Raw genomic sequence first — 24,475 nt, 5'->3', positions numbered from 1 at the left:
TGGTGTCAACCCCTTCAGTGGCTCTAGGCTTGGTCCCTACTACTCTGTTGATCTCTTCTATTCTGATCAGACGTTTGGATCAGAAGCCCATGGACCTAGGTTTTCCCTATAGAGCACCCCCATGGAGCCTACTGCCATTATTGACTTTGACTGTTTCCCTCACTCTCTTGACTTGGCCCTTGTTGGATCATGACAAGTGTTTTTGAAACAAAGCAGGGCATCGATCAACTAAATTCACTTCTCCAGAGGAGTCTGTGTTCTTTGAGGCATTTGGGTCTGGGTCTTCTAACTCCTGGATGGTCTCCCCTCTGACGTAATAGATTTCATCAGCTGCTCAAAGGAGCCTGATGTAGTGGAGCCAATCCCATGTAAACTAGACAAGATTTTAGTGGCCCCTAGGAATAAGTCCTGCTGGAGCAAGTGTCCCTCAGTAGATGCTATGGTGGTTGTGGTGCTTGCAAGAGGGGATCTTTCAGAGGAGAGCATATCTGCTCAACCCCCTAATTGAGAATCTAGAACACTGGGCAGATTTGTGAAATGGACATCTGCTTCAGTGTCCTTTGCAGAGTGCTGAACTACTTGGCTCATGTGACTTCTTTCCGGAGGGACTTGATGAAGTAACTGCCAAAATCACTCTTAAGTAACCCTGCCTGAGGGCATCCAAAAGTTAGTGGATTCTTGGCCATCTACCCTTCAGTCCATGACTAATGTGGCCATGCATCTGCTTTGTAATGCAGCTGATGGGGCATCAGGCACTGGCATTGACGTTCGTAGGTACTCCTGCACGTGCCTATGCGATTTCACAGAATGCTTCTTGATGTCCTTTGTCAATGCTTCCTTTGATGGTTCACCCTCTACAGAACTAAGGTGAAAGAAACTCTTAGCAAAGGCAAACATCAAGCCAAGACCTCTGTCTGCAATTGGCATACAGTTTTCCATACCACAAAGGCTGTTTTCTAGGAACCAAATGGAGCAGAGGGAATAATTTTAACAGACGTTTGCCCAGGGGGAAGGGTCCGAATGCAGAACTAAGAGTTTTGAGGTCTTTTTACTAACAAACCATTCCAGCAATCCTGAATGGTTCCAGACTGCCACACTTCGGAGGCAGATGGGGGACGCTTATCCTAACTTTCTTAATCTTGGCAGGACATCACTCAAGATTATTGGATGCAGACAGTAATCACAGGCTACTTTATTCCCTTTGATTCTTCTCCTGAAAAAAAGAAGATAATTCCCGATGTTCTACCCAGTCAGTTGGAGTGGTTAGCAGCAGAGGTAGCAAAGCTGATAGAAGATGGTCATCTACCAGGTCTCCCCATATCAACTAGGGTCAGAAATCTATTTAAGGTTCTTATTAGTTCCAAAAAAAAAAAAGGGGGATCTGAGGCCCATTCTGGACCCAAGTTCTCCTCAGTCTGTTTGTAAAACAGACAAACTTCTGATGGTCACTGTTTAGTCTACTTTCGTTTGAGGAAGGACAACTGGATGTGCAGCATAGACCTCCAGGATGCTGCTATCATATCAAAATAGCAAAGCAGTCCAAGAGATTTCATTGTTTTCAGCTTTGAGGTGGTCATTTTCATTTCCGAGCACTGCCGTTTGGCCTCACCACAGCCCACAGGGTGTTCACGAAATGCTTGGCAGTAATAGCAGTGAATCCCTCCCTGCAGGAGTTCCATGTGTTCCCCAGTTTGGATGACTGGTTCCTCCCTGCAGCAACCAGGGAACTACTAATTCAGTGCAGGAATTTCTTCCTCCATCTACCACCACAGCTGGAGATTATCGATCTTTCCAAGAACCAGTTGACACCAAGACTGACAGTTTTTATTGGATGCCACCTGGACACTACTCAGATAGCCAGACTTCCATAATTCAGAATCTTATCTCTGCCTGAGATGGCTACAGAGGTCCATCATCCTTATCCCCAGCAAGACTTCGTTTTTGACATCTGGGCTTAATGACTGCTTTTAACTCAGTAGATCTTCCGGCAAAATATTACATGAGATCCTTCACTGGACAGTTTCTGTTCAATGGTCCTTGATGTGTTGCTCCCTTTATGCACCAGTAAGTCTTGCACCAATATTCAGGAAACTCATCAGTTGGTAGTTGACCTTCCCTGTATTGTCATGGTGTTGACTGTTCTCCCCACCGCCCCTGATGGCCAATGTAACCATGGATGCCTACCTTCTGGGGTGGAGGTAGGGAATTTCAAAGAGAAGATGGTTCAAGGTTTTTCACAAAGACTGATGTATTGAGGACAGCCCTCCTATCATGGTAGGGCTTTCAGGGCACCCTCCCCAAATGTGTGATCCCCATATATAGGGGAAATACAGCAGCTGACTGGTTTAGTACAAAACAGGGAGGATCCCATTTATATCCACCGTGCAGCGAATCCATGAAAGTATGTCAGTGGGCAATGTCTTCCCATCACTTTCTAATCACAATGCACATTCTGAGGATTTTCTATGTACTGGCGGGTAAACTGAGCAGGCCTGTTCTTCTGCCCCAGGAGTGGTCTCTCAATCAGACAGTGTTGATTTTCACTCACTGGGGCCAACCGTTATGTGATCTTTTTTTTGCTGTCTACCTAAACAGCAAGTGTAGCAGTTTCTTTGACCTAATCCCTGCATAGGGACAAGCACAAAGGGATGCTATAGTCCACACTTGGCCCCCAGGTCTCCTTTATGCATTTCCTCCTTTCCAAGTTAAAAAGTTTCTTCTGAGACCGAGGAGGTGCAAGGCCAAGATTATTATCATTGTTCCCTTTTGGCCCTGGCAATATTGTTTTCTTTCTCTGGCCTCACCTAAAACTTCTAGTTTGGGTGTTGGACTCTTGTCCAGAACTTATCACCCTTCTGACCAGCTGCATTGAGACCTAAAAACCCTGAAGTTGAAAGCATGGTTTCTCCAATTTTAATGGTGACAAAATGCCAGGCTGACTGCTCAAGTTCAAATTTGTCATCCTCTCGAAAAACAAAGACCTTGAAGGGTTAACGTAGCAGATGGAAAAGATTTACCCATATGGACCTGTTCCACAGTGGATATGAATGGGTTCTTCCCAGTTTGTTGATATACTAGATTACTGCCACGTTGTCCATCTGAATGAAAATTACACCCTCTGGGAGGGAGTTTTGAAAAGCCTGCATCACTAAGAGGATTTTCAGCCCCCCTTCACTCTATTTTGGATATCTTGGCTGAATTGTTTCACAAAGGGTCCAGTTTTTCAGTTATCAAAGTACAGTTAGCAGTCATTTCCAATTTCCAAGTTGGACAGAACCAAACTTCAATTACCTCTTTAAAAATTTCCAGCCTTTTTTGAAGGCAGCTTTTCTCCTAAGACTTGCAGTCAGAGATCCGGTTCCCCCTTGGGACAATGCCATCATGCTACAGACTCTTACTAAGACTATCTTCGAGCCTGCCTCTTCAGTGAATCTAAAATTTATTTCTAGGATAATCTTTTTGGTAGTGGTCACATCTTCTAAGAGGATCTGGGTATTGCGAGAGCTATCAGGTTAACTTCCTTATCTGTTTTTTTGTAAAGATAAGGTTATCATCTTTGCAAACAAATCCTCACTTCATTCTGAGTGTGGCCTCTGAAGCAAACTTTACACAATCAGTTTACGGGTGGTCTTTCCAAAGTTGTCAAACGAAGGGGAATGAATATATCTTGCATTTAATAGACTATCATCATCAACTCTGGTTTTGCTTGCACAAGACAAGGGATATAAGAAAGTCTGACCAAATTTTTCTTGCCTTCCCAAAAGCTGAATTGGGGTAAGGAGTTTATAATGTTGTTCAGGTGGCTTTCTGACTATATTCCCTTTTGTTTATGGAAAATTTTGATTGACTTGGCAAACCAAAGGCTTATTCTTCTAGAGCAGTGACTACCTCCACTGCTCATTAAGATTTCTGCTGCAGCTACTTTGTGTACAGCGTGTACCTTTTATGTTGCACTACAAGTTGGACCTACAGTCCAGGTTCTGTAAATCCCTTGGTTCCACCATACTCAAGAATATCCTTCCTTGAGACCACCCAGTTTTTCAGGTAGCTTGGGAAGCTGTTCCATTTGTGAATTTGATGAAAACATTACATCCAATATGACAGTTATGCACTTACCATAATGCTAGATCTGGATGGTCTTGTTTTGTCTGATTCAACATGCTCCCATCTGTCGTTCATCCTAAATTATTATTCTTGGCTTCCCTGACAATTGGTTAGACCTGACCAGAGGTCTTGTTTTTTATTTTTTGGGTCACCCTTTTTTTACTGTTTCACATGTCCTCCTTTGTTAGCTGTGGTGCTCGTTTAGGCCTGTGTTCATGTTTTTTCTTTGAGAGGATCTGTAACTCTAAGCATCCAAAGTTGATCTGAGGTACTCTAGGGACCAGAGGGAATTATGGCTAGGGAAGGATTCAAAGCCCTTGAAAAAGTGCAGAGGTGTGATCCGGTTAGATCTAGTAACCCAATTGTTGAACTGGAAGAAACGAGACAACACAGATCTAGCATTATGTTCTGTACATAAACTGTAATTTAGTCAATGTTGAAGTTCAAAATGCAAACTGTAAAATTTACTTTGTTCAAGTCGCTGCAACTCCTAAACATCTGTTCATTTGTATCTATGCCTCACCATTTTTCATCTATATTATTAAGACCCTCTGTACCAGTGCTGTCAAACAATCACTTTCATTTTTTTGTTATTACATTTTCTGATAGGATGAGTATGCAGACACAAATATAACCTTTTTTATTTTACAAGCTTGCATGTTGGGTTTCACATAACCAAGACTCTGCTGTCAATGATAGTTACAAAGAGTGTTTGATTTTCTTTAGCACAACTCCATTATATTCATCATCATCTCTTGTAAGTGTGTGTGTGTTATACAGAATTAACATAACTACTTTGTTTCATTTCCAGGATTGCTGTATATGTGTTGAAGTAGAAGGCAGTTTGTTCTGTAACTTCAGTCCTGAGGTAACAACTTGGTAAGTACAACAGTTTGAAATGTCAGACGTTTTTAAGACATTAAAACTGCTCACTGACATTAACTACTGTTCACTGTAGCTGTAACAATTTCCTCATAATTGAATGGTTTCAGGATTCAAACTAATTTTTGTTGACTTATTTTTTATTTCATTTCTGTTTTGTCTTTGTCTGTGTTGAATGCAGAAGATGCTATGTGTGATTTTTACATGTGGAATTTGCAAAGAACTGCAGATGTGCATTTTATTCTATTATTTTGTGTACAGTGAGAACTGTCTTATTTTACTCATTGTGTGTGAGTTGTCCAATTACATCCACTTTGTACTTTTTAATTTTTAAAGCGAATTAGTATTTTATGACCGATATGAAGCATCTATCAATAGTTTATTTACTCAGAAAAGTCTGATAAGGTGATATTTTCCCTGATGTTACTTTGGCTCTGTGGTGGAAGTGGAAATCTTTGGTATTTCATTTGGTGCTGACTTGTGTGCCTCTACTAAAAGTCTAGAATCTCATGTCTTAAAGGGCATGACCTTCTTCAATGTATATATGGCATTCCACTTGTGTAGGAGGACACATGCACCCAGTAATCTGCAGTTCTTTTTGGCTGCTTTCAGTTTGAAATCTCTGCCTGGTATGTATTATTTGGAAAGGTTCTGAGTTTAATTCTTTATTAGCATAGCTGCTAAAAGTGAGACTGTAGCCACCAAATTTGACCTAGGACTAACAGGAATGCTGCACTTATTACCCTACACACTAGACGAACAAACAAGCGTTACTGTTATAAGTGCATTGAGAAAGCCATCCACAGTAATCACTCAGATAATTTAAATGCATTCCTCAATATGTGGCTCCTGACTTAAACGGAAACAGAGCATGGACCAGCCAAAGGTGGTGTGCAGAGATCCAAAGCAGAATCATGAAAGGCAGAAGCTAAGGAATGCAGAGCTCAGGCATAAGGCCTCATACATAGCTATATTTCTGTACTTTTCCCATTGATACAACAGCAGTCTTTGCACTTTCTCCGGCTGCCTAACCATCCAAGTCCTCATCCTTGTAACTCATGCCATGTTAAACAGCATTTATGCATGTCTCTGTTACATGCCACTGTGGCACTGCCAAGCAGCAAGTCCTTGCTGCTGCTTCTGAAGGCAGGAAAGGGGAGCAGGCATAACTCTCTGGTTTGTAAGTAGGAAGGTGAGGTCTCCCTTTTAGTCAATCTTCAGCTGTTGCTGAGTTATAGGAAATAGAGCTCACTGTTTTACAAGATGACAGATGTTTCGGCTTTCTTATCTGTCTTTTTCCTTTCTGAGGATCCTTTTTTTTAAGGAGGCTGTAAAACTTAGCAGTCCAACTTATAGTTGTCAGCTGTTTTAATAATCTTGCGGCATCACATGTATTTAAGAAATAACCCACGACTGGGTTTGGTTAATGCTGGATTTACCCTCTGTCCAAGAGATCAAACTGAGACAACCGTGGATAAATACAGCATTACCCACAACCAAGAGTGGGTTATTGTTGTTATACACTGACATTATTTAAAAAAGAGATTGCTTACTTTTCTTAAATGTCTTTGTATGATGGCACTGTAGTGTTCCTCCTTGTTTTTCCTGGTTCTTCTGCGTTTTCTGATGTACTGCACATGCGTATGGGACGCAAGTCCCCATGATTGCACAGTGTATCAGTGCTGTTAAACAGAAGCAACAGAGGAAGAATAATCTGCATTGCTGTTTTGTTTTTCTGTAATATGAGGTAAAAATGTGGACATTCTCTGAACATCTGAACAGTTAAGAGATGCTGCAGTGTACCGAGACAGTGGAAAAATAGAAGAAATTCCGGTAATGTTTGTTTCTTTAGTTTTACAGAACATACCTGATTTTTCTTCTGTTTGGTCTGCCCTTGGTAGCATATATCAGTAGAACTGTCTAGCTGCTGAAGTAGGAAGCGGCTAAACTTTTTTCTATTGATATATCCTCAGTTTACAACAGGCACATTAGTTGGGCTGACTAGTCAGCATGCATATTTTTTTAATAATGAGAAGTCATTTTGCCCACAAATGCCTTCTGACATTTAGTGACATCGTTCATTCCAGGATGTCACTATCTATCATAAAATGTACAGTATTTTATCTAGCATGCATTTCTTTTGGAGGACATTTCTCTTTAGAGTACATCATCTGCACATTTACTGTTTGCATTATAGTGCAGGCCATTACTGCACATCTAACTGGATGCATCTTAACAGAAGTAAGCCTGAAGTAAATGTCTCTACTCATCTTAGTTTATTCCATTATGCACATGTTCATGCCAGTTATTTGTTTTCACATTTCATAGTACGTGTTAATCTCCTCTTAGCTTAAATATTGTGATGTTCATTTGTAAAGACACTTGTGGCCAATATTTTCAAAGCTCTGTTTCATTGGTGCTGGCAGTCTTCTTCTTTCGGCTGCTGCCGTTAGGGGTCACCACAGCAGATCAACTGTTTCCATGTCTTCCTGTCCTCTGCATCCTGCTCTGTTACACCAACCACCTGCATGTCCTGTCTCACCATATCCATAAACCTTATCTTAGGCCTTCCTCTTTTCCTGTTACCTGGCCGCTTCATCCTTAGCATCTTTTTCCCAATATACTCTGCATCCCTCCTCGGCACATGTCCAAACCAACGTAATCTTGTCTCTCTGGCTTTGTCTCCAAACCTTCCAACCTGGGCTGACCCTCTAATATACTTATTCCTAATCCTGTCCATCCTCGTCACACCCAGTGCAAATCTTAACATCTTCAACTCTGCCACGTCAAGCTCTGACTCCTGCCTTTTTGTCAGTGCCACTGTCTGCAACCCATATAACATAGCTGGTCTCACTACCCTATTGTAGACCTTCCCTTTCATTCTTACTGGTACTTGTCGGTCACAAATCACTCCTGACACTCTTCTCCACCCACTCCATCCTGCCTGTACTCTCTTCTTCACCTCTCTTCCACACTTACCATTACTCTGAACTGTTGATCCCAAGTATTAAACTCATTCACCTTCAAACCTTTACTCCCTGCATCCTTACTATTCATCTGTCCTCCCTCTCATTCACACATATATTCTGTCTTAGTCCTGCTGACCTTCATTCCTCTTCTCTCTAGAGCATATCTCCACCTCTCCAGGGTCTCCTCCACCTGTTCCCTACTCTCACTACAGATCACAATGTCATCTGCAAACATCATAGTCCACGGGGACTCCTGTCTGATCTTGTCTGTCAACCTGTCCATCACCATTGCAAATAAGAAAGGGCTCAGAGCTGATCCTTGATGTAATCCCACCTCCACCTTAAACGCATCCATCACTCCCACCGCAGACCTCACCGCTGTCCCACTACCCTTGTACATATCCTGTACCACTCTTACATACTTCTCTGACACTCCCGACTTCCTCATACAATACCACAACTCCTCTCTCGGCACCCTGTCATATGCTTTCTCTAAATCCACAAAGACACAATGGTGCTGGAAGTCATACCCCACATATTACCCTCAGGCAGTATAATGCTTCCAACACTTCCCTTCATTAAATTATGTTACAGCTTAAAAAATCCTTTGCATCACTGTTATGCAGACTGTTGTGGCCATAATGACCACTGACAGTTACTGTTATCAAGGGAACACCAAGTGCAGTTTTGTTATGACATAGCAGTCCATTAATTTTTCAAACATGGCATTCCAGTACTTTCAGCACTCTGCCCTGTCATTCCAGTGCTGTCATCACTTTAGTTCTTAACAGAATGTGTAGCAAGAAACCTAGGTCTGACATTTGCTTTTCTAAGTAGTATTTAAAAGGCCAGCCTTGCGTTTTTGCAGTAATGCATTACCCTTTGACAGGAGTACAAGGACTTCAGAGCCTCTCACAGCAATCATTGGCAGCAAGGCTTAAAAATCTTAAGGGCAGTGCAACAGACCATCACAGAATGCTATGTCCATCAACAGGAATCCCATTTCCATTTCTAGGTCGCTTTTCTTTTCCGATCTTGACAGTTGCAGCAATTAAGCACAACTGGCTTCCATCTGTCTGCATTTACTTCATCACATAACATCCTCGCTTCGCAGTACAGTCTTGGTTCAGTGATCTGCATCCACTTAACACTCTTACCGTAGCCTTCTTAACCTTCTTGATACCTGTCTCTGAGAATGTACACTGCATTATTAACTGTATCTGTAGTTCCTTTCTGCATAATATTATCATGAAATGCACCCGTTTATTTTTCCCACCATTCTGTTAATTTATTCATTTTTTAACTGCATCCATTTCTATGCCAAAAATGTAATAATTTCTTTGTCACATCAGCAGTAGCTTTCCATTGTATTGACTTTTACCTTTTTTATCCTACATTATTAAGGCTAGGTCTGTGGCATGAAGATTAGCGCTGATGCTCTTCATGTTTCACTGTTGCAGTTCTGACTATTGGGATTTCCTGCAGTGAAAGGCATTGGCCAGCCTTACTACCAGAGAAAATTCTTTCTGGCTTCCAGGCTGGCGGACGCCCTGACCAACGTCGGTACACTCTGCTTGAAACATAGCCAGCCTGCTTTATGAAATGCATCTCTTTTTGCAGCAGACCCCAAAGCTGTATTAAAGTGCATTGGTTGGTCTATACCAGAGAGCATTGATATTGAGCAAGGTAAATACCCAGTTGGGCAACTTTTTTTCTTTCCTTTGCTCATGTTAAAGTTAATAACTGTCTCCATTGTGGTGAACAGATCCCACACAGAGACTTTCATTCCCTTTTTGTTACTTTCTTAGGTCCAGAGAAAGACGTCCCCAGTTGTCATTTCTGTATGTGTTTTAATACCAGGGCTATTAAGCATAGGGCTGAATTTCTAGCAAAGTTCCTTAGCCAGCAACCTGCTCCTTCCTCTGTGGCATCCATTGGTCATTCCAAATCTGACTTTCCTAAGCACAAGAAAGAAAAGAAGCCAAAGCTTAGGTCTTCAGATGGCAGTCATTCCCCACCTGCTTCTCCCTCCAGGCTTGTGATTGCTGAGCAAGGCGAGGTGGTTATGCAGCCCCCTGCTTTTTCTGTACAGGTGACTCAGGCCTCTGAGACCCTTTCGGAGTCTGACATGCTGTGTCAGTACCTTCCACCTCTGCACAAGCCATTGACATTGGCTCGTTGGTTGTGTACAGGACTGCTCTGCAAGCTATGGCTTCGAAGGAGTGCTGTTAGGCTTTGGTCCACTCCAGCTCCAGTGCTCTTTCAGCACTCCTGAGACACAGGCATCAGGTTGTACGACACCCTGGGTCTAAGGCCTTAGCCACTCCTAAGAGGACTTCTGCATCAAGGCCTTCAGCTAGGCCTTCTGACTCCACTTCACAGGGGACCCAGCAGGATTTAAACTAGCTGAGGACTTTATCTCTCTTTTCCTTTTCACATGGGAAGCCCCTTGAGCTTGCCTTGATCTGACAATGGACTCTCCCCCAGAAATTTACCAGGATCCAGTTTTTCTGAAGAGGACACAGACTTTGAGGAGACTGGGTATGATGAAGGCCCCTCCTATACATCTTGTAAGGATTCTGATTTTGAGGAAAACCTCCTATGTTCTTCATCTCACATTGCTGCAGTCATAACCTGTGGGTAGTCCGCTGTCCTCGGTCGGCCCGAATACCAAAGTGTTAGGCTGGCGTCGGTCATGGTCGCTCAGAGCTGACGTCAGTATGCAGTAGTACTTAAGCGCATGACCGACGCCATATCCTCAGTCTTTCTTGCCGCGTGGTCCGAAGCAGCAGCGTTTGCAAGTGCCGTTCGGCGTTCTGAAATTTTCACTTTTCGAGTTTCAGACCGAAGACCAAGTTGGGCTAAGTACCCCGTTGGGGAATATTTTTGTCTTTTCTTGCCTCAGTTAATCCGGATGTTAGAAAAAGTTAATAATTGTATTTCTTGTGGGAAACAGATACCTCATAGGGACTATCACTCTCTCTGTATTCCTTGCTTGGGGCCTGAGCACGACGTAGTCGGGTGTCGCTTTTGCGCTAGATTTAAAAAGCGCACCATAAAACGCAGATTAGACTGTGCTAGGCTTGTTTTCGGTAAGCGGTGTAACTACAACATGCCGTCGGATCCTCCGACGCCCGCTACCGCAAAAAAGCGAAAAGATAAATCGTTAAAGTCTAAACAGGATGAGTCTATTGCGGACACCGGTTCTATGGAATATACGGTTGGATCTGTGGATCCAGCCGAGGTCTCGGCGGAATCACAGGGGAAACCTTTACTATTACAGGAGTTGGCCTCTCGGGAGTTAGGTCAGGCTGAGGGGGCTTCTCAAGTTTCTGTGGTTCCATCCTTACAAAAGGTTATTAGGCCTTCTACTTCTGTCACTAAAGGCCCTGCTAAAGCTAGACCTGGTCTTTCTGGTACAGGCATCAGCCCTAGTTCTTCGGGCTCTGTTCCTAAAAAACATATGTTAAAAATGGCAGAGGATTTGATTACTTTAATCAGGGGTTCTATGCCCTCCAGAGAAGAGGCCTAGGGTGGAGACAGATTTAGAGGGTTTGGAGCATTCCTCAGATTACTCTGAGTCTTCAGCTGAGGATATTCAGGATTTTCCTCCCTATTCTGATTCTGATGCAGAGGATTCCTGTCCTTCTGCTTCTCCTCCAGAGGATTTTTCTTTTTCTGAAACCTTGCACTCCATGAGGGAGCATTTCAAGTGGGAAGGTCAGGATTTCTCAGATGCTCGTAAGAGGCTTAGGGAATTTTTGTTTTTGCCACAACATAGACCTTTGGCTATTCCCCCTGTTTTAGATGTTGTTCAGGATGTTTTTTCTGAAGCTTCCCTTAATCCTGATTCTTTACCCCCTGCCCCTGTCAAGCCAGACGGGTATTAGAGTTCCAGAGGCACATAAATATTTGTATAAGAGTCCTAGAGCTGACCCGGAAACTATTATTCAAGGTCCTAAGGGTGTCAGGGCTTCTGTAGTTAAGAATCCAGTTCCTCTGGATAAAGATTCTAGAGCTTTGGATAGGTGGGGTAAAAAAGTGTATACCTCCTCCACGCTAGCTATGAGGGCTTTAAATTGCCAGTTTCATATGCTGAAATATCAGAACTTTCTGTTAGGTCAGTTGAAATCTAAGGTAGATGCTTTAGCTGAGGGTATAGAGTGTAAGGAATTGCAGGACTTAGTTCATGCCTCAGATCAAGTTGGTAAGCATTCCTTACAGTGTGGCTTCGATGCTCTTCAGGCTTCTTCCAGGGTGGCTGCTACTGGTTCAGTTATTCGTAGGCATGCCTGGCTTAAGGATCAAAATTTGTCAGAGCATGTTAAAGCTTGAATTTTGGATGCTCCTCTTCAATCTGAAGTTCTTTTTGGTTCTCCTGTGGAGTCAAAAAGATGGAAGACAAAGCTAAGTCTATGCAGACGGTTAAGGAATTTTTGCAAGTGCAGCCCCCTAAGTTTAGCAGGAATTGGCCTGCAAGAGGATGGTCTTACCCTTCTTCCGATTTTCAGTCTAGGGGCAGGTCTAGACGTGGTAGGGGCAGAGCTCACGCTCAAGGTTCTTTCAGACCTAGGACTTGGAGTTCTCCTGCTCAGTCTTCTGGGGAGGGCAGGGGTCAGCCTTTTCGTAAACAGACCCAATGACCTGTATCTCCAGCTGCCAGATTCTTCCTGTCTGGCAGCTCCTCTAGGAGGAAAGTTGGCACTTTTCAAACTGAATTGGCATTTGGTCACCCAGGACACATGGGAGTTGGACATAATAAATCAAGGCTACAAGTTTTATTTTCACACTTTTCCTCCTTTCAAAGGCATGCCAGATGTTCCTCCTCAGCAAAGGCTGGAGGCTCACAAACAAATTTCGTTGCTTTTGCAAATGGGGGCAATCCAGGTGGTACCTCCGTCAGAAGTAGGCCTAGGGTTTTATTCTCGCCTATTCCTTGTGCCAAAGAAAGGAAACACTTGGAGGCCAATTCTGGATTTGTCCATTCTCAATACATACCTAGACATTCCAAAGTTCAAGATGTTAACTTTACAGCAACTTCTGCCTCTGCTAGGCAAAGATCACTGGATGGTATCTCTGGATCTCAAAGAGGCTTATCTTCACATTCCTATCAGGCCCAGCTGCAGGAGATTCCTGCGTTTTCGGGCTGGTACTTTTCATTATCAGTTCTCTGCATTGCCCTTTGGCTTATCTACTGCGCCCAGGGTGTTCACAAAGGTTCTGGCTCTTGTGATAGCTTTCTTAAGACTGAGAGGAATACAAATTTATCCTTATCTGGACGATTGCCTGATTCTTGCTCAAGACAAAGACAAGTTACTTCAACATCTACAGTATGTAATGGCAGTTTTAAGGTGCCTAGGGTATTCTGTGAACGAAACAAAGTCCAGTCTAGTACCCTCTCAGGACATGTGCTTTCTGGGTGTGAGACTGAATACAGCCTCTCAGATGGCTTTTTTGATCCCGGACAAACAAAGAAATCTTCACCTATACTTCCAGCAGTTATCAGTAATGTCCAGGCTGACTGCAAGGACAGTCCTTCAAGCCTTGGGGTTCATGGCATCTTGCATTCTGGTACTTCCCAATGCCAAACTGCATATGAGGAAGCTACAATGGTATCTCAAAGTGTATGGACTCAACACTGCCACGGTTTGGACACTGTCATTCAGATAATACCTTGCATCCAGAAGGAATTCTTGTGGTGGGCTCAGGAATGTCACCTAAACAAGGGACTCTCTGTGACCCGACCAGAGGCGAGTCCGATCTCAACGACGGATGCCTCAGACCTGGCTTGGGGAGCACACTTCAATGGGAAATGGATTCAAGACACGTGGCCTCCCAGACTACAGCATTTGCATATCAACATGAAGGAGATGTTAGCAGTCCATTTTGCCCTGATGGCCTTCAAGGATCTACTTCAACCAGGACAGGTGTTGATTCAAACAGACAACACAACTGTCATGTGGTACATCAACAAGCAGGGGGGGAACCCATTCTTACCCTCTTTGCAGACAAGCTATGATTTTGTGGGAGACTGCTCTGAGTTTGCACATCACTCTTCTAGCACGGTTTCTGCCAGGAGCACAGAACTCCTTAGCAGATGTATTGAGCAGACAAATTGTGGATCCCCACGAGTGGAAATTGGATCCTCACGTATTCCAACAGTTGACAGTGGCTTGGGGAACTCCAGACATAGATCTGTTCGCTTCTCCACTAAATTTCCAACTGCCAAAATTTTGCACAAAGATGTTTCACCCAAAAGCTTGGAAAGTGGATGCTCTATCTTTCAGTTTGAACAACCTTCACGTCTATGCTTTCCCTCCTCTGCCTCTCCTTCCCAAGGTACTCTTGAAAGTCAGGCAGGACAAGCCTTGCATGATTCTAATAGCACCAGATTGGCCACGTCAGCACTGGTATCCTCTGCTGAGGAGTTTAGTTCAGGAGCCTCCTTGGCCTTTGCCACCAATTCCTCATCTGTTGTCTCAGTCAAGCAATCATTTTCTCAATGTCAGGGTACAGTCCCTGCATCTGACAGCCTGGCGTATTCTGTTTTAGACCCTGGGGGGTCTCTGCTTCCTCAACAGGTTTTGAATGTCATTTTGGAAGCCAGACGTTCTAGTACTAGAAAAGTTTCTGCTGATAAATGGAGGAGATTTTTTCTTTGGAGCACAGCAAAGAGCTTTGATGTCTCAGTGCCTAATTTGAGTTTTACACTACAGTACCTTACTGAATTACTAGACAAGGGTTTGTCTTTTTCCTCCGTGAAAGTTCATGCTGCAGCCATTTCTGCTCACTATGATTGTGACCCTCCTTTATTTTCTCACCCTTTGTTTAAACAATTTCTTAGAGGGGCAAAAAACATAAGACCCCCACGTAGAGCTCCTACTCCTTCCTGGGATCTCAATTTTGTGTTGGAAAAGCTTACTTTACCTCCTTTTGAACCTGCAGCTACATCTGAGTTGAAGTTTTTGTCCTGGAAGACTGCTTTTTTGTTGGCCATTACGTCTGCTAGGAGGGTATCTGAATTACAGGCTCTCATGGCAGTTGAACCCTTCCTGATATTCCATAAGGATAGGGTGTCCTTGCGTACTAACCCTACTTTTATGCCTAAAGTTATTTCTAATGTGGCCTTAAACCAGTCTATTCATTTGTCTACTTTTTATGCTGATCCCCAAAATAAAGGGGAAAAAGTCTTGCATTCTTTGGATATTCACAGGCAGTTGCGCTATTATTTGAGCAGAACTAAAGAATTCAGGCAGACTCAACAGTTATTTATTTCTTTTGCTTTGGGTTCACAAGGGAAGGCTTTTTCAAAGCAAACTATTTCTAAGTGGATTGGCCATTGTATTGCTTTTTGTTATTCTCATCATGGAAAGGATGTTCCTGCTGGGATCAGACCTCATTCCACTAGGGCTACCGCCACATCTACTGCCTTTTTAAGGGGGGTAGCTACTAAGGATATTTTGGAGGCAGCTACTTGGAGTTCAGTGCACACTTTTACTAAACATTGCCATCTCCCTCTTTATTCTAAGTCTAGGGCTGGGTTTGCCACTGCAGTTTTACAGGGCATGTTGGCAGCTCCTAATGCTTTTTAGTTTGCCAGCCTCCCTTTACCTTTGCTTTGGGATTCTACCCACAGGTTATGACTGCAGCAACGTGACACGAAGAACATAGTACAGTTTTGTACCTACCATAAATGTAGATGTTCGAGGATCCACATTGCTGCAGTCCAATTTTCCCTCCCTCCTTCCCCTCTATAGTTTGGGGTTGCTGTGTTTCTTTTGGGATAATTATTATTTTATCTATGTTGGTTGTTGGGTATTTTCTATTTTGGCTATGGCCTTTCCTTTTTAGGCCTTCTGACATCTGGGGCAAGAAAGACCGAGGATATGGCGTCGGTCATGCGCTTAAGTATTACTGCGTACTGACGTCAGCTCTGAGCGACCATGACTGACGCCAGCCTAACACTTTGGTATTCGGGCCGACCGAGGACAGCGGACTACCCACAGGTTATGACTGCAGCAATGTGGATCCTCTAACATCTACATTTATGGTAGGTACAAAACTGTACTTTCTGCTCCTCTCCCTGAGGATTTCAGCTTTGGAGAGACCATCCATGCTATGAGACAACGTTTTCAGTGGGAGGCTTAAGACTGCCCACAAAAAGAGAGAGGTAGTGAGTTTTCTGACTTGCCCGAGTACAAACCTGTGGCTACCCCCCCCCCCCCCCATTCTGGAAGTATTGGAGGATGTCTTCCTGGAATCTTCCTTAAAACCGGATTCCCTCCCACCAGCCCCACGTGAACTAGACAGGTTTTACAGGGTTCAGGATTCCCAGAAATACCTATACAACAGTCCTACTGTTGACCTACAGGTGATCACCCCAGCAATTAAAAGAGCCAGATCATCAAGAAATTCTCTTCCCACAGATAGAGAGCCGGTATTTGGACAGGTTTGTCAAAGTGTTTACATTTTATCACTCTTACCATGACGGCGCTAAACTGCCAGGTTCATATGATTAAGTATCAACAGACTATCCCTGAACAGCTTAAATAAAAGGTTTCTACCCTTGAAGATAAAAACCTTGCCAAGGAATTGTTTGATCTCTGTCATTCCAGTGCTCAGGTAGCCAGACATTCCCTCCATAGCAGTTATGATGCCGTGGAAGTATCTTGTAGAACTGCTGCATCTGGATCTTTTATTAGAAGGCATGCTTGGCTGTGAGAACAGTCTTCCAGACCATGTTAAGTATGACCTGCTGGATGCCTCCAGGACAAAGATGTCCTATTTGGGCCCAAGGCAGAAGAAGTACTTAAGATGGAGTATAAAGCAGTCAGTGCAGAGAGTAAAAGATTTCTTCCAGGTGCAACCTCCAGGGTTTAGTAGAAAATTTTCTGCCAAACACTGGTTCTTTCCCTCCCAGCCTAGGAGTAGGCATAAGAAACCCCAAAAGGATAGACCACATAGACAGAGGCAACAGCTGCAAAGAGACATTCAATGGACCGCATAAGCCCCCAGGCAAGGGAGTTCTGGACCTTAAGCCACATCCAGAGAGCGTGATTGAGCCGCTCATTCTCCACACCCCATCCCAAAGCTAGGAAGGAAGACTGTTGCTCTTCTTAGATACCTGGACTCGCATTATCTCAGACAGGTGGGTCTAAACATTATTGCAAATGGCTACGAACTGACTTTCAAAGAGCATTTAAAATACTCAGGTTATCCAGATGTTCCCCAAAATCAAAAAGCAGAGGCCCTGGTTCGAATCCAACATTTATGCTCACAAGGAACAGTAGAACTGGTCCCTGCAGCTCCGTACTGGAAAGGATTCTACTCCAGGCTCTTCTTGGTCCCCAGAAAGGAAGATTCCTGGTTCCCCATTTTGTATCACTCCAAGCTCAGTTTTTCCTGGTTCCAAAGTTCAAAATGTTAACATTTCAAAAGCTACCATCCATGATGCCCCCCCCCCCCCCCCCCTGGGCCTTTATGGTCTCTCTAGACCTAAAAGATGATTACCTGCACATTCTTATTCAGGAGTCCCACAGAAAATGTAGATGCTTCAGGGCAGGATCCATTTGCTATCAGTTTTCTGCACTGTCCTATGGCTTATCTACCGTACCAAGAATGTTTACAAAGTGCCTGGAACCAGCAGTAGCCTTCTGTAGGGCCAGGGGGATCCAAATCTGTTTATACCTAGAAGACTGTCACTTACAGTACACAGATCAGGCAAAACTCCTCAAGGACCGCAAATTCACATAGGACCTTTTCTCTTCCCTTGGGTTCACAGTGAACCTCCAGAAGTCCAACACTTCATCAGACCAAAATATTGTTTTCCTGGGTACTGTTCTGGACTCCTCTCTCCAAAAGACATTCATCCCTCCAGAGAAAGTCTACTTTCTGTCAGATTAATTCCACAGGATACAGTTGAAGGATTGCATCTCAGGAAGGGAATTCCTACAAGCTCTGGGATACATGGCTTCATGTATCCTCATGGTTCCCTTTGCCAGGCTACACATGAGGAAGCTCCAGCGGTACCAAAAGAATGTATGGTGCCAGAGCTAACAGTCCCTAGAGACCCAGATTCCCCTGATCTTTTGCCTTAAGTAAGAGTTTGCATGGTGGGTGCAGGCTTGCTTCCAGAATTGGGGTCTCCCCTTCAAATTCTCACCATAGGGTCTAACCCTAACCACAGACACCTCAGAGAGAGCCTGGGGGGGGGGGGGCTCAGTTCCAGAACCTGCGATCCCATGGAAAGTGGGATTTCAACTCTCAGGGCAGATGCATCAGTTGAAAGGAACTCATGGCAGTACTAAAGGGCTTGCTATTCTTCAAGGAAATATAGGCACCAGGTGTCCTGCTAATATAGACAATACCATGGTAATATGGTACTTTGGGAGGGACAAATTTGTACCCCCTCTGCCATCTAGCAATGCAAATCTGGGAAACGGAACATTCCATGTGGTTGTACCTCATAGCAGAATACCTCCCAGGAGTTTAAAATGCTCTTGCAGACCATCTCAGCAGAAATCTGGTGGACTGCCATGAGTGGCATCTGCATCCACAGATTTTTCTAATCCTTACCCAAACATGGGGAATTCACAGGTTGACCTCTTTGCTTTTGAGAAAAACACACACCTGCAAAAATTCTGAACCAGGAACAGATGGGCGACAGCCTTGAAAACAGATGCCTTCACCTTCCAGTAGACTTTATTTATGCATTGCCCCTATTCTCCTCCTACCTTGTGCCCTTCTCAAAGTAAGGGAAGAGAGCCCAAGAGCAATTCTGATGGCTCCAAACTGGCCCAGACAGCATTGGTATCCCCTCCTCCTCGAGCTCACCAGCCAGACCCCATTGTTACTATCTCCGAGGGTAGACCTCTCTACCCAGAATGGGGGAAAAGTAATCTGTAGATCAATATGTACGCATATCTTTAAGAAGCTTTTTAGGGGCTTGCACAAGTGTATAAATACTGAGCACGTGCAAGCCTGACTGCCATTTTGTAGTAAGCTATTGAGCGGTAAGCATGTATGTCTGTGCAGTCTGTCAGTTAAACATTTTGTTTATATTTTGTACTGCTGCTATCCATCCTGATGTGTTTTTGTGTAATAAAGCATATAAACTAACTACCTGGCCTGTTCGTCTTCAAATGTAAACAAAGTCGAGCAACATGGTGTCGGAATGTGATCCAGAAGTCCAGATTCAGGACAGAGAAGGCACGCAGTTAAAGGTAGAGGAATATACAGGATTGGATCACCCCTTCTGCATGTATAATTTGCAAAAACAGGTCAGAAACATATTTCAGGTATCAAAGCTTACTTAAATGATTTCTTATTTGCAAAATATAAAATGAAGTATTCAGTACACCCTAATGAATTTCTAAGCAAACAAAATGTCGAAAATGCAACATATTGAAAAAATTTGAATAACTACGGAAAATGTTCAAAATAAAGTCTGAATCGCATAAAATGAATAAAATGAGGAAATCAACCACATTTTCTTTCAAAGTAGCTCATAGCACATACTTTTTCGCATTAATTAAACTATTCAGGATATCAGAAATACATGAAGTCTTCACATGTTTGTGTAGTATTACAGTAGGTATTTCACAAAATACAGCCATTTCAAAGCATATTTCGCAAAGTACAGTATTTCAGAGTTAATTGTGCATTTGAATGTTATTACAAGTACTGGCTGTTTGTGCATGTTCGTGCATAATTTCAAGGGCCATATTTTGTGTGTTTGGGCATACATTGTTGGCATGGTTGAAGGATTTTGAAAGCCAGTGCCACTTGTCTTTGATAATAATATTGCACAGAACTGGAGAGGGTTTGAACAACACTATGATATTTTCTTAAAAGCTGCATTCGCTGATGAAGGTGACTGTACAAAGCCATTTATTCTGCTTAATTTAGCTTGTTCAGAAGCCATAGAAAGAGAGCGTTCATTTGTGTATGCACCTGTTGAGTTTGCAGGGGAGGGGGAAACCACCATATAGTGGTACCAGCTGCGTGAGGGGAAGACCCTGAGTGCTTAGTGTCAATTTAGAGAAGTGTGTAACCCCCAAATTAATATTACAGTAGAAGGCCACTTTTGTTTTACACAAGAGATCAAAAGCCTGGAGACACTTCTGCAGCATATATAACTGACTTGAGAAACAAAGCTAGAACAAGCAGATTTGGTGATTTAAGGGATGAGTTGATAAGACAGACTGATGTGTGTTATTGAAGATGATGCTGTGAGAAAGATTTTGCTTCATGACAGTGATTTAACTTTGAATAAGGCCATTGAGCTTTGTCAGGCATTTGAGCTCACAGAAAAGCACACAGGTATGCTTACAAATGAGAAATGCATGCTTCCAGTATCTTCTAGCGCTCGTGTTGATAGTATGCAGCACGTGGTTAAAAGAAGCAGGCCCAAACACATGGCAGCAACTGTAAGCCCTGTAACAATCACTGGGAAACCCGTATCTTTCTAGTAAATTCCAGTGTGTGCACAGTCTCAGTGAAGCACAAGAGTGAGTCAGCAATCTCAAAGAATGTGCCTCTACCCCATTTCGTAGTCAGCTGTTGTAATTGTGGAGCAAATCATGAACCCAAAAAAGAAGTGCTTAGCTCTCGGTCAGCAGTGCCACAAATGCAATAAGTTGAATAATTTCAAAAGGTTTTGTAAATCAAATAAGGGCTATTCTTTTTATTGAAAGAGCACATTGAAGGAGACAGGTTGATCAATTCGAAAAGTGTGACCCTACTTTTTGTGTTGGTTGTGCGTCTGCTTAGTAAAACAGTCAATGCAGTAGATTTACGGGCAAAGAATGAAGTATTTTGTACTGTTTGGCTAAATGGGAGCCTTATAGAGCTCAAAGTTGATGCAGGTTCAATGTGCAATGTTATGTCAGCAGAAACATTTGCTAGAGTATGTGCTGGTGAGAAGCCTGAATTGGCAAAGTGTGTGAAGCTTGTTGCTTATGGTGGTGAAGAAATTCAAACCGAAGTTTCAGTATTGCTTTTATGTTACTGTGCTGGGAACAGCTATGACTTGCAATTTTATGTGGTCAAGAGGCACGTGTACAGTCATTATTAGGCCTCAGAGATTGTTTGAAAATGGGACTGCTTTCATTTAATAAAAAAGTGCACCATGTTAGCTTAAAAGACCACTGTTCTAATTTCGCCCAGTCTATTTTTTCTACCTATGCTGATCTTTTCGAAGACAAACTAGGCAAACTCCCAGTTGTGTACTCCATGAAGTTAGACCCTGAATTCAGCCCAGTTATCAGACCAGCCTGGAAAGTTCCATTACCTATGCAGAACAGAGTGAAAACCGAGCTAGATAAAATTGTGCAGCAAGGTGTAATTTGTCCATTGGGATAAATTCTGCCATTGAAGTCTGCCAATGTGCCATGGAACAATTTTTTTGTGGGCATCATAGTGTTATTACATTAGATGATATTCCAGTAGGAGACATCGATGAAAGCCGAGCATGACACAAGCCTCAAAGTTCTGGAAAGAGCACATGAAGCGAATCTTAAGATGAATCATCAGAAGTGCAAGTTCAGGCTATGTGAGTTGCGTGTGTTGGGCATTTATTTAAAATTTCAGGCTTACGATCAGATCCTTCCAAGCAAACAGCAATTCTTGAGATGCCAGCTCTGGACAATTTCTAAGCCCTACAAAGTTTTCTTGGCATGGTTAATTACCTAGGCAAGTTCATTCCAGACTTGACCCAACTTTTGGCACTGCTTAGAGAGCTGACACACACAAAGATGTGTCTTGGTTATGGTTAGAGCAACACCAGAGAGCGTTTGATGTCCTGAAACAGAAAATTGCCAGTCCACCTACTCTGAGATACTGTGATGATCACAAACCAGTTACTCTTTCTTGTGATGCTTCCAAGTTTGATCTTGGTGCAGTCATTCTTCAAGAGGGTAGACCTGTAGCCTTTGTGTCCAAAAACTCTAACCCAAAATGAAATGGAGGATGCGCAGATAAAGAGAGAGTTCTTGGCAATTGTGTTTGCATGTCTGAAATTCCATGATTATATTTATGGTAAACCTATCCACACTGAAACAGATTACCAACCTCCAGTCACTATTTTGAGAAAGCCTTTGTATACAGCTCCTGCCAGATTGCATCGCTTGATGCTCAAATTGCAAAAGTATAATTTCAATCTTGTCTACACAAAAGGCAAACTTCTTTACCTTGCTGATACATTGTCCAGATCACACAGAAATACCACTTAAAAGCACAAAAATGAGAAACTTTTCTTCCATACGTCTTGATGAAGTCATACAGCCTCAGATCCAGTTCTTGAGAAGCTCAACCACTTTATCAGTTGAGGATGGCTATCAAAGCAGTCTTCTTTACTTCATGACCTGCAACCTTATTATGTCCTTCTATTCCTATGTTGCAGTATTCTTAGTGTGGGATTCCCCACCTCAGGCTACCCAAACGCTGGCCTCCTATACAAAAGCCTAAGCCTGGCTATTCTAGGTGGATGGGATGTCACACGTAGGGCCATAAACGTCATCATCAGCCCCCTTTTTCCCATTTTTCTACATGGGGTCGAGTATCATGCTGTCGCCAACTGTCTTGATTCAGTGCCACACTCCTGCCTTCTTCAACACACATGCCTGACTGTCGCAGATCTTCTTTCACACAATTAATCCACCTCTTTGCTGGACGTCCTCGCTACCTCTTACTTCTGTCCCAAATCTTCCTCAACCGATTATCTTCTGCTTTGTCCAAACCACCATAATCTGTTCTGTGTGATCTTTCCTGCAATTGGAGCTATTTTGGCTTCTGTTCTTACATCCGCATTTCTTCGTATGTCCCAGAGTGCGCATCCTACCACCTTTCTCAGGCACTATTTCCATCAACTCTAGTTTCTTCAACTGTCCTGCCTTTACTGCCCAAGTTTCTGTACCATACAATAGTACTGGTTGCACTACTTTCTTTTTAGCTTCTTTGGCATTCTTCTGTTATAGACTACACCTGATACTCTATGCCAGTTGACTGCAGCCCCTCTGATTCTAGTTTTGACCTCTTCATTCAGACTACCTTTCTCCTCAACTACCCCTCTTGGATCCTTGCAGCTTTTTACCTGTTCCAGTATATTCCCTTCTATCTCTGTTCTCAGCTTCTGATTTCCCCAATTTGCTGCTATTACCACCATCTTATCTGTGCTTAAGTTTCATCCCATGTGCCTTCAGATTTGCATTCCATTTTCCTATCCTTGCTGAAGTTCTAGCTCAGAGTCTGCCTGTACTGCCACATCGTCTGCATACAGCAGCTTTGTTGACCCGTCCCCTCCAACCTGTTTGCTAATGTAGTCCAACACCAGTATGAACAGCAGTGGGCTCCGAGCTGAGCCCTGATGTACACCCACTCCCACTGGGAAACCCCTCTGTGAGGCTGAACACTGTTCATACTTGAGTCATTGGGTCCTTGTACATAGCCAGCACTAATTCTACCGATGTTTATCGGACTTCAAACCACTGGAGTACTGCCCAGATCAGCTTTCTTGGGACCTTGTCATATGCTTTCTCCAAGTTGAGGAATGGTTCAGTTGGACTTTATCCTCATCTCTAGCTTTTTCTCAAGTATCTGTCTCCATGCAAACATTGGGTCAATTGTGCTGCTTCCTGATCTGAATCCAAACTGCTAGTCTTCCATCTTAAACGGATACGCAGAGCAGTAAAATGTATCAGTCACCCTGTCCAGTACTTTCATGCAATGTGATAGGAGTTTGATGCCTCTGTGCTGCCCACAGTTGTGGATGTCCCCTTTGTTCTTGTACACTGGCATGAGTATACTTATACTCCAGTCATCTGGGATACGCCTTTCTCTCCACACTGCTATTAGTACTCTCAGGACCTATTTCTCCCCTATCTCACCCAGCATTTTTATCATATCTGCTGTGACCTCATCTGAGCCTGCTGCTTTCCCTGACTTTATTTTCCTTAGTGCTGTTCTTACTTCTTCTAGGGTGGGTTCCTCTTCTTCTCTCATCGTAGGTTGTTTCTGGGGCAGTACAACTTCTGTGGGGTTTTCTTCATTCAAAAGCTGCTGGAAATACTCCTTCCATCTGCCTTTGATGTCCTCTGGACTGGTGAGCAGGTTGTTGCTGGTGTCCCTTATGAAGGGTGTTTGACTATCTTCTTTATCTTTCTGTCTTTGCCTTGCGACCTGATATAATTTCTTTGTGCCACTTACTGAATCACTTTCCAGACGTTGGTACAGTGCCTCCGATGCCCTATTCTTTGCTATTGCAATTTCTTTCTTAGCTTCTTTGTTAACTAACACAAAACTGACATAACACCAAAAAAACCCAAAAAAACCCCAAAAGAACACAGTGAAGATAAATTGAAATTTTACTGGTGCATTCAGTACCTCGTGTTACAGCTTCAAAGAATCAAGGTACTGGATGCACCAGTAAAATTTCAGTTTTACTTCACTGTGTTCTTTTGTTTTTTTAGCTTCTTTATTAGCCAACAAGTAGTCCTTCCTAGCCTGGTCAGTCTTTTCTATCT

General features: G+C 43.2%; 1 protein-coding gene across 1 annotated transcript in view; it reads left to right on the top strand.

Annotated features, from left to right (window-relative positions):
- The window catches only part of HRAS (HRas proto-oncogene, GTPase), an 814,425-nt gene that overhangs the window by 190,299 nt on the left and 599,651 nt on the right, over nt 1–24,475 (top strand). The window contains exon 2 of the mRNA XM_044059181.1: nt 4,916–4,983. The gene's annotated coding sequence lies outside the window, so the exon portion shown is untranslated. The remainder of the gene's footprint in view (nt 1–4,915; nt 4,984–24,475) is intronic.

Source organism: Protopterus annectens, chromosome 17.part0 (genome assembly GCF_019279795.1).
Source record: "Protopterus annectens isolate FY-2018-M chromosome 17.part0, PAN1.0, whole genome shotgun sequence".
Lineage (NCBI taxonomy): Eukaryota > Metazoa > Chordata > Ceratodontiformes > Protopteridae > Protopterus > Protopterus annectens.
The sequence above is the reverse complement of the archived record's forward strand: the minus strand, read 5'-3'. Positions and strand labels throughout refer to the sequence as shown.